The sequence below is a fragment of the Bufo bufo genome, chromosome 3 (assembly GCF_905171765.1).
Source record: "Bufo bufo chromosome 3, aBufBuf1.1, whole genome shotgun sequence".
NCBI classification, from domain to species: Eukaryota; Metazoa; Chordata; class Amphibia; order Anura; family Bufonidae; genus Bufo; species Bufo bufo.
This window is the reverse complement of record NC_053391.1, coordinates 482,878,755-482,890,782: the sequence shown is the minus strand read 5'-3', so window position 1 is coordinate 482,890,782 and position 12,028 is coordinate 482,878,755. Positions and strand designations below refer to the sequence as shown.

General features: G+C 44.0%; 1 protein-coding gene across 1 annotated transcript in view; it reads left to right on the top strand.

The window, feature by feature from the left end:
• Positions 1-12,028, top strand: part of NALCN (sodium leak channel, non-selective) — a 1,068,865-nt gene that overhangs the window by 158,550 nt on the left and 898,287 nt on the right. The window lies entirely within an intron of this gene.

Sequence of the window (12,028 nt, the reverse complement as noted above, 5' to 3'; positions counted from 1 at the left end):
ATGTCTGCACTGGTCGAACAGATGCAGAATCTGACTTTGGAGGTAGCAGACCTCCGCGCAACTGTCTTGCAGATTTAGAGTCCACAGGCTGCTGGTTCTAGTGGTGGGTCCCAGGCCTGTCCTGAACCGAAGGTGGCTCTCCCGGAAAGGTTTTCCGGGGGTAGTGACAATTTCATCCGGTTCAGGGAGTCATGTAAATTATACTTTAAGCTGCGTCCATACTCTTCTGGGGATGAGTGTCAACGTGTGGGTATGATTATTTCATTGCTTAAAGAGGACGCCCAATTTTGGGCTTTTTCTCTGCCGACCGGATCACCGTCCCTCCGGTCGGTAGATTAATTCTTCAGAGCCTTGGGTCTCATCTACGATGACCCGGATCTCTCAGGCCGAGACCAAGTTACGGGGTTTGCGGCAGGGAGAACGTTCCGCGGAGACCTATTGCTCTGAATTTAGGAGATGGGCTACCGATACTGAGTGGAACGATCCTGCTCTCCGTAGCCAATTCTGTCAGGGTCTCTCTGAGAGACTGCAGGACGCGTTGGCCTTTCATGAAAATCCTGTGTCATTGGAGGCAGCTATGTCCCTTGCTGTACATCTAGATAGATGCCTGAGGGAGAGATCTAGGGGTCCTCAACTTCAGGACGTACTGTACAATAAGGGTACTGCTTCCTTTGACACTTATGGTGGAGAGACACTGGTAGTTGCGCCTTGTGATGAGCCTATGCAGTTAGGAGAAGCTACTCCTGCCAAAAGCTTGGGTCATGTGAAAGGAGTCTGATTTTATTGTGGCAAGAAGGGACATTTTGTGAATATTTGTCCATACTTGCAGCATCAAGGTGTAAACAAAAAGAAAAAAAAATTAATCCTCAAATTACTATCGGTGGTGTGGATGGGGAGCAAGAAAACCTACTTTTGTCTTTTACTGGTAGTACCCATTTTCTTCTGTCTGCCGAGGTGGCGCTAGAGTCCAAAACTGTGAAAATCGAAGCATTTATCGAAAGTGGGGCAGGAGTTAACTTGATTGATGGAGAGTTTGTACGCATTCATGGGTTGACAACTAATGCATTAGAGAAAAGTATTTCTGTCTTTGCAATTGACTCAGCACCTTTCACCCAAAAATGCCTGTCGCAGGTAGTGAATGACACTCATTTAAGAGTGGGTGATTTGCATCAGGAATCTATCTCCTGTTATGTATTGGAGGGTCTGCCTGCTCCGTTGGTGTTGGGCTTACCATGGTTAAGCAAACATAACCCTAACATCGACTGGCAAGCGAGACAGATTCTCGATTGGAGTGATTTTTGCATGGACAACTGTCTTAATGCATCATTCTCTATGGTGACCACTAAAACTGTACCCTCGTTCATTTCAGAATTTTCTGATGTTTTCTCTGAGAGTGGTAATCAGGAGTTGCCTCCGCATCGGGAGTATGACTGTCCCGTCAATCTTATTCCCGGAGCTAAATTGCCCAAATCTTAGTTGTATAATCTTTCAGAACCCGAAAGAAAGGCCATGCGAGAGTATATTACGGAGAGTTTGGCAAAGGGACATATTAGACCATCCAAGTCCCCAGTGGCTGCTGGGTTTTTCTTTATAAAGAAAAAAGATGGTACCCTGAGACCATGCCTGAACTTCCGTGAGCTCAATCGTATTACCGTCCGTGATCCTTACCCCCTTCCTTTGATTCCGGATTTGTTTAGTCAGATTGTTGGTGCCAAGGTGTTCTCTAAATTGGATCTGAGGGGAGCATATAATCTGGTAAGGATCAAGTAGGGGGATGAGTGGAAGACCGCATTTAATACCCCTGAGGGTCATTTTGACCTGGTCATGCCCTTTGGATTAACCAATGCTCCTGCGGTTTTTCAACACTTTGTCAATGACATCTTTCATCATCTGGTGGGGAGGTTTGTCGTTGTATACCTTGATGACATACTAATTTATTTGCCTAATATGGAGACTCATCAGGATCATGTGAGACAGGTGTTACAGATCCTAAGAGAGAATATGTTGTATGCCAAGATGGAAAAGTGTGTATTTGCTGTACAGGAAGTGCAATTTCTGGGTTACCTGCTCTCATCCTCAGGTTTTCGTATGGATCCCGAGAAGGTCCGTGCCGCGTTGGACTGGGATCGACCCGAAAATCTGAAAGCGCTTATGCGGTTTTTGGGGTTTACCCAAAAATTAATCGGTGGTTAAACCTTTAACAGACATGAGTAGGAAGGGTGCGGATATTTCTGTCTGGTCTGATGCGGCATTGCAGGCCTTTTCTGCTGTAAAATAATGTTTTACTTCGGCCCCTATTCTGATGCAAACGGACGTGACTCAGCCATTTATTGTTGAGGTTGACGCGTCCGAGGTAGGGGTAGGAGCAATCTTGTCGCAAGGTCCTTCACCTATTAAATGGCGCCCATGTGCATTTTTCTCAAAAAAACTCTCTACTGCTGAAAGGAATTATGATGTGGGGAATAGGGAATTGCTGGCCATTAAGTTGGTGTTCGAGGAATGGCGGCATTGGTTGGAAGGAGCAATTCACCCTATTACGGTAATTACGGATCACAAGAATCTAGCCTACATGGAGTCGGCTAAGCGACTGAACCCAAGGCAGGCCAGATGGTCATTGTTTTTCACCAGATTTAACTTCATCGTCACTTACCGCCCTAGGGTTAAGAACATCAAGGCGGACGCTTTGTCGCATAGCTTTCCTGGGGGGGTGAGTCTAATGACCCTAGTCCCATTTTATCTGAAGGGGTAGTCATATCCACTCTTTATCCTGATCTCGAGGCCAGGGTGTTGGAGGCACAGGAGGATGCTCCGGACTCTTGTCCTCCGGGGAAGTTGTTTGTTCCCTCCGAATTACGTCACAAGGTGTTTTGAGGAACATCACTGTACGGTGCTTGCTGGGCACACTGGGAGCAGATCGACTGTCGATCTCATCTCTCGCAGATTTTGGTGGCTGGGGTTGCGTAAGTGTGTTGAGGACTATGTGTTAGCCTGTGGTACCATTGCACGTGCTAAGGTGACACATACTCGGCCTTCTGGATCTCTGCTTCCATTGCCCATCCCGTCCAGACCTTGGACCTATTTGTCCACGGATTTTATCACGGATTTACCGAATTCTTCAGGAAAAACTGTGATTCTGGTGGTTGTAGATCGTTTTAGTAAAATGGCACACTTTATTGCATTACCTAGTCTACCCAATGCTAAAACTCTTTCACAGGTGTTTGTTGACAACATCGTGAAACTACATGGCATTCTATCTGATGTGGTGTCCGATAGAGGGACTTAGTTTGTTTCCAGATTCTGGAAAGCGTTCTGTACTTGTCTGTGTGTACAATTGTCCTTCTCTTCGGCTTTTCATCCTCAGTCGAACGGACAGACGGAGCGCACTAATCAGAATCTGGAGACTTACTTGAGATGTTTTGTTTCAGAGAATCAGGAAGAGTGGTCTTCATTTTTGTCGTTAGCTGAGTTTGCTATAAATAACCGTAGACTGGAATCCACTGATAAGTCGCCGTTTTTTGGGGCATATGGGTTCCATCCACAGTTTGGTACATTTTCTGGTGCTCAAAATTCCAGCATTCCTGAGGAGGAACGATTTTCCTCTTCTTTGTCTTCTATTTGGCGGAAAATCCAAAATAACCTGAAAAAGATGGACAACAGGTATAAGCGTGTGGCTGACAGGAGACGTACAGTTGTAGCAACTTTAGCGATCCCTTTTTTCACATAATGAAAGCAACGAATCGCGATACTAACCTGCAATTCATAACAAAGCCAGTAGATGGCAGCATTAACCGATCCTAATTAAAACCACAGTAACTATTTTAACTAAATTATATCTACCTCTTTTTAACACATTAAGTTATAGCTTCAAGGATTTTTTTAGCTTAATTTTTAAATAGTTATATATTATTTTTTTATTATCATATCATTTTAATTATTTCAAAATATTTTTTATAAAACACAACACAGAACAAATAAACACACAGGCTATGTGCCAAAAGCCGGCTATAATGCAAGCCAGCACCTATTCATAAAACAGGTAACCAGGATACCTTACAATGGCAGCCTGGTGCACTATAAGACATTTAAAAACATCTCTCATCTAACTGAGAGTCAGCAAGTCTCAATGTTGCCTGAGAGCTCTTGGATAGCTTGGGGGACCCATGCACCTAAATCTTTATCATTAGGGTGACAAAATTATATATATATATATTTTTTTTTATTGCTAGCTAATTCTTCTCTAACTGCTTAGGAAGGCTGCATCAAAATTTACGGCTTTCTAATTGTTCTAATATATATTTAATAACCCATCTATACTGTTTTGTTATGTCAACTAATTTGCATAAATATGAAAGACATAGCACATGTGATTAGCCTACTTTACATCATGGACAGCGCCATCTATTGGACAGCTGAAACACTTTGCAATATCTTGCCCATATTTATGCAAATGAGCTTACTTGACAAAACATTATAGAAAGGTTATTTGAATTCACTTGTAGTTCGGACAATTAGAAAACAGAACATTTTTATGCAGCCCTCTTAAGCAGTGAAAGAGGAGTTATCTAGCGTAAAAAAAATAAAATAAAATTACAATTGTTTTCACCCTAATGGTAACGAGAGGTGCACAGGACTCCCTAGAATTCCGAAATAAAACAATATTGAGACTTATTAGCACTCTCCTTTTGTATAGAGAGCTAGTGTAACATGTAACACCAACCCCCAACATTGTCCATCTATTGTTCTCAAGCTGTGATGGAAGAAAGGAGATGCACTACGCCCTTTGTTATTTTTTATTTTTTTTTCCCTTTGAGAACAATACAGTAGATGGAGAATGATTAGGTGGGGGAAGGGTTTAAATTCCACAACATTTGTATTTTTTTGCCAATGTAGGCTTTCATACTCTTGTTTTGTGGAACAGATGACATCCTGATGCAAACTAAAACGGATTTCTTTCCATTCAGAATACATTGGGATATGCCTGATCAGTTATTTTCCAGCATAGAGCCCTTGTCACATGGACATCCCCGCGTTTTGGCCTATTTTGGAAAATAACTGATCAGGCATATCCCAATGTATTCTGAATGGAAAGAAATTCGTTCAGTTTGCATCAGGATGTCATCTGTTCCGTGAAACGAGAGTATGAAAGCCTACATTGGCAAAAAAATACAAATGTTGTGGAATTTAAACCCTCCCCCCACCTAATCATTCTCCATCTACTGTATTGTTCTCAAAGGGAAAAAATAAATAAATAACAAAGGGCGTAGTGCATCTCCTTTCTTCCATCACAGCTTGAGAACAATAGATAGACAATGTTGGGGGTTGGTGTTTGTCACAACTGGTGTGAAATACATTTCTGTTGGTTGCAATGCTGACAAAGAGACATACGTGCATATAATTGTGTATCCCTTCCTACCAGTTATAACTTCTTATTACCAAAGTGACAATAGACAAAACAGCTCTTTTTTTAACTGAAGGCTATATGCCATAAGCAAGGTACATGCAATGTCCTGTATGTGAGACAGGTACCATCAGCATACCTCACAGTGGCAGCCTGAGACATGTTACACTAGCTCTCTATCTAAAAGGAGAGTGACAATAAGTCTCAATATTGGTTTATTTCGGAATTCTAGGGAGTCCTGTGCACCTCTCGTTACCATTAGGGTGAAAACAATTGTAATATTTTTTTTTTATGTTAGATAACTCCTCTTTCACTGCTTAAAAGGGCTGCATAAAAATGTTCTGTTTTCTAATTGTCCGAACTGCAAGTCAATTCAAATAACCTTTCTATAATGTTTTGTCAAGTAAGCTCATTTGCATAAATATGGCCAAGATATTGCAAACAGTGTTTCAGCTGTCCATGAGGAAAATGATAGTCTGCAGACTGTAGGACATAAGACTATGTATCCAATAGATGGCGCTGTCCATGATGGAAAGTAGGGTAATCACATGTGCTATGTCTTTCATATTTATGCAAATTAGTTAACAGTATAGATGGGTTATTAAATATATATTAGAACAATTAGAAAGGCGTAAATTTTGATGCAGCCTTCCTAAGCAGTTAGAGAAGAATTAGCTAATAAAAAAATAAAAATATATATAATTTTGTCACCCTAATGATAAAGATTTAGGTGCATGGGTCCCCCAAGCTATCAAAGAGCTCTCAGGCAACATTGAGACTTGCTGACTCTCAGTTAGATGAGAGATGGTTTTAAATGTCTCATAGTGCACCAGGCTTTCATTGTAAGGTATCCCAGTTACCTGTTTTATGAATAGGTGCTGGCTTGCATTATACCCGGCTTTTGGCACATAGCCTGTGTGTTTATTTGTGTTGTGTTATAAATAGGTATTTAAATAAAAATAATTATAAATAGTAGGCTAAAATTTGATTAATAGTTTATAAAATAAATTAATGATAGAACTAAAAATAATTGAAGTGTTAGTGTGGTCACTGTAAAATGTCTGTAGGTATGTTCAAATCTTAGAATGTAATAGTTCTATGTGCCATCTGCTGGTTAAAAAGGTAAATTGCATTCAGATTTTTTAGTTTCTATTTTTACTTGCGTTATCGTTCTTCGCTTTCGCGATTGTGAAAGGAGCGGTAACGTTGCTACATCTGTATGAATGGTCCAGACCTGAGAGTGGGTGATTCTGTGTGGTTGTCTACAAGAAACATTAAACTTAATGTACCTTCTTGGAAGTTGGGCCCAAGATTTATTGGTCCATATAAGATCGTTAACCCTGTAGCCTTTTGTCTTGAACTCCCTCAGGCATTGAAAATCCATAACGTATTTCATAAATCGTTGCGAAAGAAATGTGTCGAACCTGTTGAGCCATCCTCCTTGCCTCCCGCTCCTGTCATGGTTGACGGCAATTTAGAATTTCAGATCAGCAGGATTATGGACTCTCGAGTTCTCCGGAGATCCCTCCAGTATCTCGTTCATTGGAGAGGGTACGGACCAGAGGAGAGGATGTGGGTTCCAGCGACTGATGTTAATGCTAGTCGTCTGGTGAGAGCATTCCACAGAGCTCATCCTGATCAGGTCAGTCCTGGGTGCCCGGAGGTCACCCGTAGAATGGGGGGTACTGTCACATCTGTGACAAGTCTCAGAAGGTCTGAAAGATTATCTACGCATTAGTGATCTGACAGCCTCTTTTGGTTTCACTTTGTCTGTGTGTTGCTGGTATGTCCACACCTCCTGTTCAGGTGTGGATTGTGTGACCTTTACCTCGCCCTATTTAGTCTGACTTTTCCCATCACTCCTTGCTTGGGATAGCTTCATTTGGTCTTGGAAGAGCTGGAGTGTGGTTCTTGTTGAAGTCCTGTTCATCCTTCATCCTCTGAAGTTAAGTGTTCCACTTGTCGTGTTTTGTATTCCCCCCACCTGGTTGTTTACTAGGCCTCAGCGAGACGCTAGTTCTTCCATGGGGTTCCGATCTATGCTTCCGTTCTGCATCTCCGTGATTGCAGACCCATTCAAGTGAATGGGTCCGCATCCGTGATGCGGAGTGCACACGGGCCGGTGCCTGTGTATTGCGGACCCGCCGTATGCGGGCCGCAATACGGCCACGGGCAAACAACGTTTGTGTGCAAGAGGCCTTATAGTTCTGGAATGTATTGGATAAAACGGACTGTTACGCTGAGCGCTCCGGGTCCACTGCTGGCCTCGGAGCGCTCACAGCGTATGCCCCCAGGCAGCACTCCAGCGTCTCGGCGTGTGCGTCCTCGCTCTCTAGGGCGCGCGCGCGCCGGGACTCTTAGATTCAAAGGACCAGTGCACCAGTGATTGGTGCCTGGTCCAAAGGGGTTATTAAGGGTTAAGGTTGTGAGAGGCAGTGCTGACTTAATTAGGCTGCACCTGTGCACTGCCCATAATGCTGTCAGTGTTATCCAATACATTCTAGAACTCTAAGGCCCCTTTCACACGGGCGATATTTCTGCGCGGGTGCAATGCGTGAGGTGAACGCATTGCACCCGCACTGAATCCAGACCCATTCATTTCTATGGGGCTGTGCAGATGAGCGGTGATTTTCACGCATCACTTGTGCGTTATGTGAAAATCGCAGCATGCTCCTCTGTGCGTTTTCCACGCAACGCAAGCCCCATAGAAGTGAATTGGGCTGCGTGAAAATCGCAAGCATCCGCAAGCAAGTGCGGATGCGGTGCGATTTTCACGCACAGTTGCTAGGAGACGATCGGGATGGAGACCCGATAATTATTATTTTCCCTTATAACATGGTTATAAGGGAAAATAATAGCATTCTTAATACAGAATGCTTAGTACAATAGGGCTGGAGGGGATTAAAAAAAATAAAAAAATAATCGTGCATTTTCCCGCGACGCACCCGCATCTTATCCGGGCCAAAAACATGACGCCCGTGTGAAAGAGGCCTAAGGGTTACATAGCATCATAAATCGATATAATGCTATTTGACCCAGGCAGTGCTGGAAGTCCAGGCCGGGTGTCTCGCTGTGAGTCTGCAGCGAGACACTGGCTCATAGACATTTAAATGTAATATGCTGTCCAATGTGCATTGACAGCTGATATCACTTATTGCAACTACATCCAGGACTAGGTTATCTCATATTATATAAAGCCAAGTCCAGCAAATGAGGATACAATCTACCACCAATATTAGGAACCAACACTCACAGTCTCAATAGACATCAGAGAGATCCAATAAGTACACAGGTGGCACCAATATTCTTAGAAATCCTAAGTCATAAGAAGTGCAAACTTAGTGTGACCAGAAGCGATCAAAGAATTGAACATTCATGTGGGATAGATATCCCTACTTACGATTAGTCGTCCATGTCTAGGATAGAGCGTCCCATCTCCTCCAGAGGCCCGCTGCCGCCTGTGCCCCATATCCCCCTTTTTAAACATACTCCTATTACTCAAAATTCCCGCCCACAGATAATGTGACCGCGTCGCCTGCACAATTTCATCACTTCTGGTCTGTGGAATGAAGTATTTCCGGTCGATGGAACGCATACTAATCCGAGGTATGTATGCGCATTTCCGGTCACATGCTTCCGGTACATGGAACGCAGTGAACCGCAGATGCAATTCCGGTCATGTGATTCCGGACAGTGAAGCGCAGTGAGCCAAAGGTATAGTGCAGAGACCCTACATCCAGACTCCAATTGACTCCTGAACTACCCTTTACCTCCTAGAGCAGATATCTGGCAGCCATATTAACCATGGAGGATACTGGGGCCATAAGTAGATGTCAGTATATAGAGTGACCGGTATAAATGATATAAGGTATAGGGAAGGAGCTTGGTACACTTAGAAGGAACAGTAATTAATCGAACCGTCGTCAAGTACTGTCAATAGGCACCCTCATTAGATTACAGAGGGTGACAAAGATGACAATGAAACAGTTATGTTCATTGAATAAAATTCGAGTTTAAGATGCTTCCCGCATCTGGCCAGCCAAGGGCTGCTATATTTTACATTAGGCTCAGCCTTATCAGACAGAAATAGCCAAAGCAGGGCACTGGCTACCTTACTGGTAACAGTCAGAGGAAAGAAGAGAAGGTCAATCTCTCGTTAATCCCGCGAGGGGACTGGGACCGGAACCGATGTGTCCATTCACACTCCTTCTGAAGGATCTTTCTGTCCCAGTCACCCCCTCGGGGAGACGGGGGTACCAGTTCAAGAACCGAGAATCTTAAGCATCTCGGATCTCCGCCATGATGATCATTGACATGCAGTGCCACCGGTGTTAAGTTCTTCTTCACTATGTCATTGACATGTTCAAGGATCCTCCGTCTCACTTCTCTCACTGTTTTACCAATATAGTCCATTGGACACGTACATTGGCAGATATAAATTGCACCTTTACTCCTGCAATTGATGAAGTCCCTGACCTGGAAAATCTGTTTGGTCACAGAGCACGTAATTACCCTAGAGGTCGAAATAAATTTGCATGCCTTACAGGAGCCGCATCTAAAGACACCTATAGGTTTCTGATCCAGCCATGTGCCAATTTTGGCTGGTGGTGTGAAGTGGCTGTGTACAAGGCGGTCTTTAATACTTTTACCACGTCGATATGTGACAGCGGGGTGCTCAGGGACAACATCCGATAGATCAGAGTCCATCTGGAGAATAGGCCAGTACTTCTTTAGGACACCCATAACCTCATGATTGGCCACGTCAAACGTGGAGATAATCCGCAGCGGTAGATGTCTCTCAGGGGTTCTCCATCTCGGGACCAAGAGATCAGCCCTATCCTTTCCCTGGGCATATTTGAAAGCATCCTTAAGAACCGTCTGCGGGTATCCCCTGGCCCTGAACCTGTCCTGCAGTCCTCTAGCTTCCCTAAAGAAGGACTCACCCTCGGAGCAATTCCTCCTGACCCGGAGATATTGACCCCTGGGTATACCTCGTTTCCGGGGGACAGGATGGTGGCTATTTCAGTGGAGTAGGGAATTGGTGGATGTGGCTTTCCTATGTATATTCGTCACAAGCCTATCACCCTCCTTTGTCACCCGAACATCTAGAAAGGTGTTAGTATTGAGGTCCAGTTCGAAGGTAAACCGTAGGCCAATTTAGTTTTTATTAAGGTCGGCGACAAACCTTTTGAAATCCCCCTATCCACCCTTCCACACCACGAAGATGTCGTCAATGTAGCGTGTCCAAAATAAAATGTTGTCAGCCCACCATACCGATTGGTCAGGGAACACACATGTATCCTCCGACCAGCCCAGGAAGAGGTTGGCATAGGTCGGGGCACAGGGACTACCCATTGCCGTCCCCCTGAGCTGGTGGTAGAAACGTGCATTAAATAAAATAAATAAATAAATAAATTCCAACAATCGTAAGGTAAAGATGTTGTGTAAACCACAGTGTATGTCTCTCGTCCTTAAGAAATATTCAATGGCTAAGAGTCCGTAGTGGTGCGGGATGGAGCTGTAGAGCGACTCTACGTCAATGCTCGCCAAAAGGCAGTCAGGGTCCAAGTTGAGTGTATCGATCTTGTTGAGGAAGTCCATCGTGTCCATAGTATATGCAGGAAGGGACACGACGAACTGCCTCAACACCTGATCAAGGTAGACACCGCAATTTTGTGTCAGGGAATTGACCCCCGAAACAATTGGGTGTCCCCTGAGTGGTGTAGCACCTTTATGTATCTTAGGTAATCCGTAGAATGTCGCTATACATGGGTTGACAGGGAGGAGAAACTCAAACTCAGACGGGCTAATGACCTTATCTTTAAGACCCTCCAGTAATAACACTTTAAGGTCCTCCAGAAAGGATGGAGTAGGGTTTGTGGATAGTATCTTATAACCATCTCGATCTTTCAAACGATCAAGGCACATACGTAAATACAGATCCTGGTCAAGAATGACTAAATTGCCGCCTTTATCGGATGGTTTAATGATAATGGAGTCATCTTTTTCCAGTGACCTTAAGGCCTGCATTTCAACTAGAGAAAGATTAAACATCTTAGGGTCCACTTTACCCATACGGTCAAGGTCAGTGATGACCATCTGGAGGAAGATGTCTACATACTCATAGTTAGAGGGGGGTTGCATCCTTTTGCTCTTGGATTTTAATGCAGTAAAAGGACCCTTACCTGGACCACGTACACTCTCCTCACTGAATTCAGTGAGGACCTGAAGGTCCATGAAATCTCCCTCGTCCAACCCGAGGCTCTCACATGTCTGTCTGTTCGAGTTTAAAAAAAAATGTATGCCATTTAAGCCTCCTGTAGAAGAGATGGAGGTCCTTAGTCCATGTGAAGAGACTAAAGTTCGTTGTGGGTACGAACGATAGTCCCCTCTCAAGAACCCCCATTTCCACTGCACTAAGAGACCTAGAGGTCAAGTTAATGATCTGAAGATCACTCATTGTCCCTTGTCCGTCCTGCCCCGGTCCCGTAGCTGATAAGGGATCTGACTCTTCTCTAAAAAAGAGGGCTGTTGTGGAGGCGGGACACTGTTGGAGGCAAAGGAGGGAGATGAAGAGGAAGAGGCATTTCGGTAATTGGTCCCGTGTGCCGATCCACTTCTTCCTCTGTT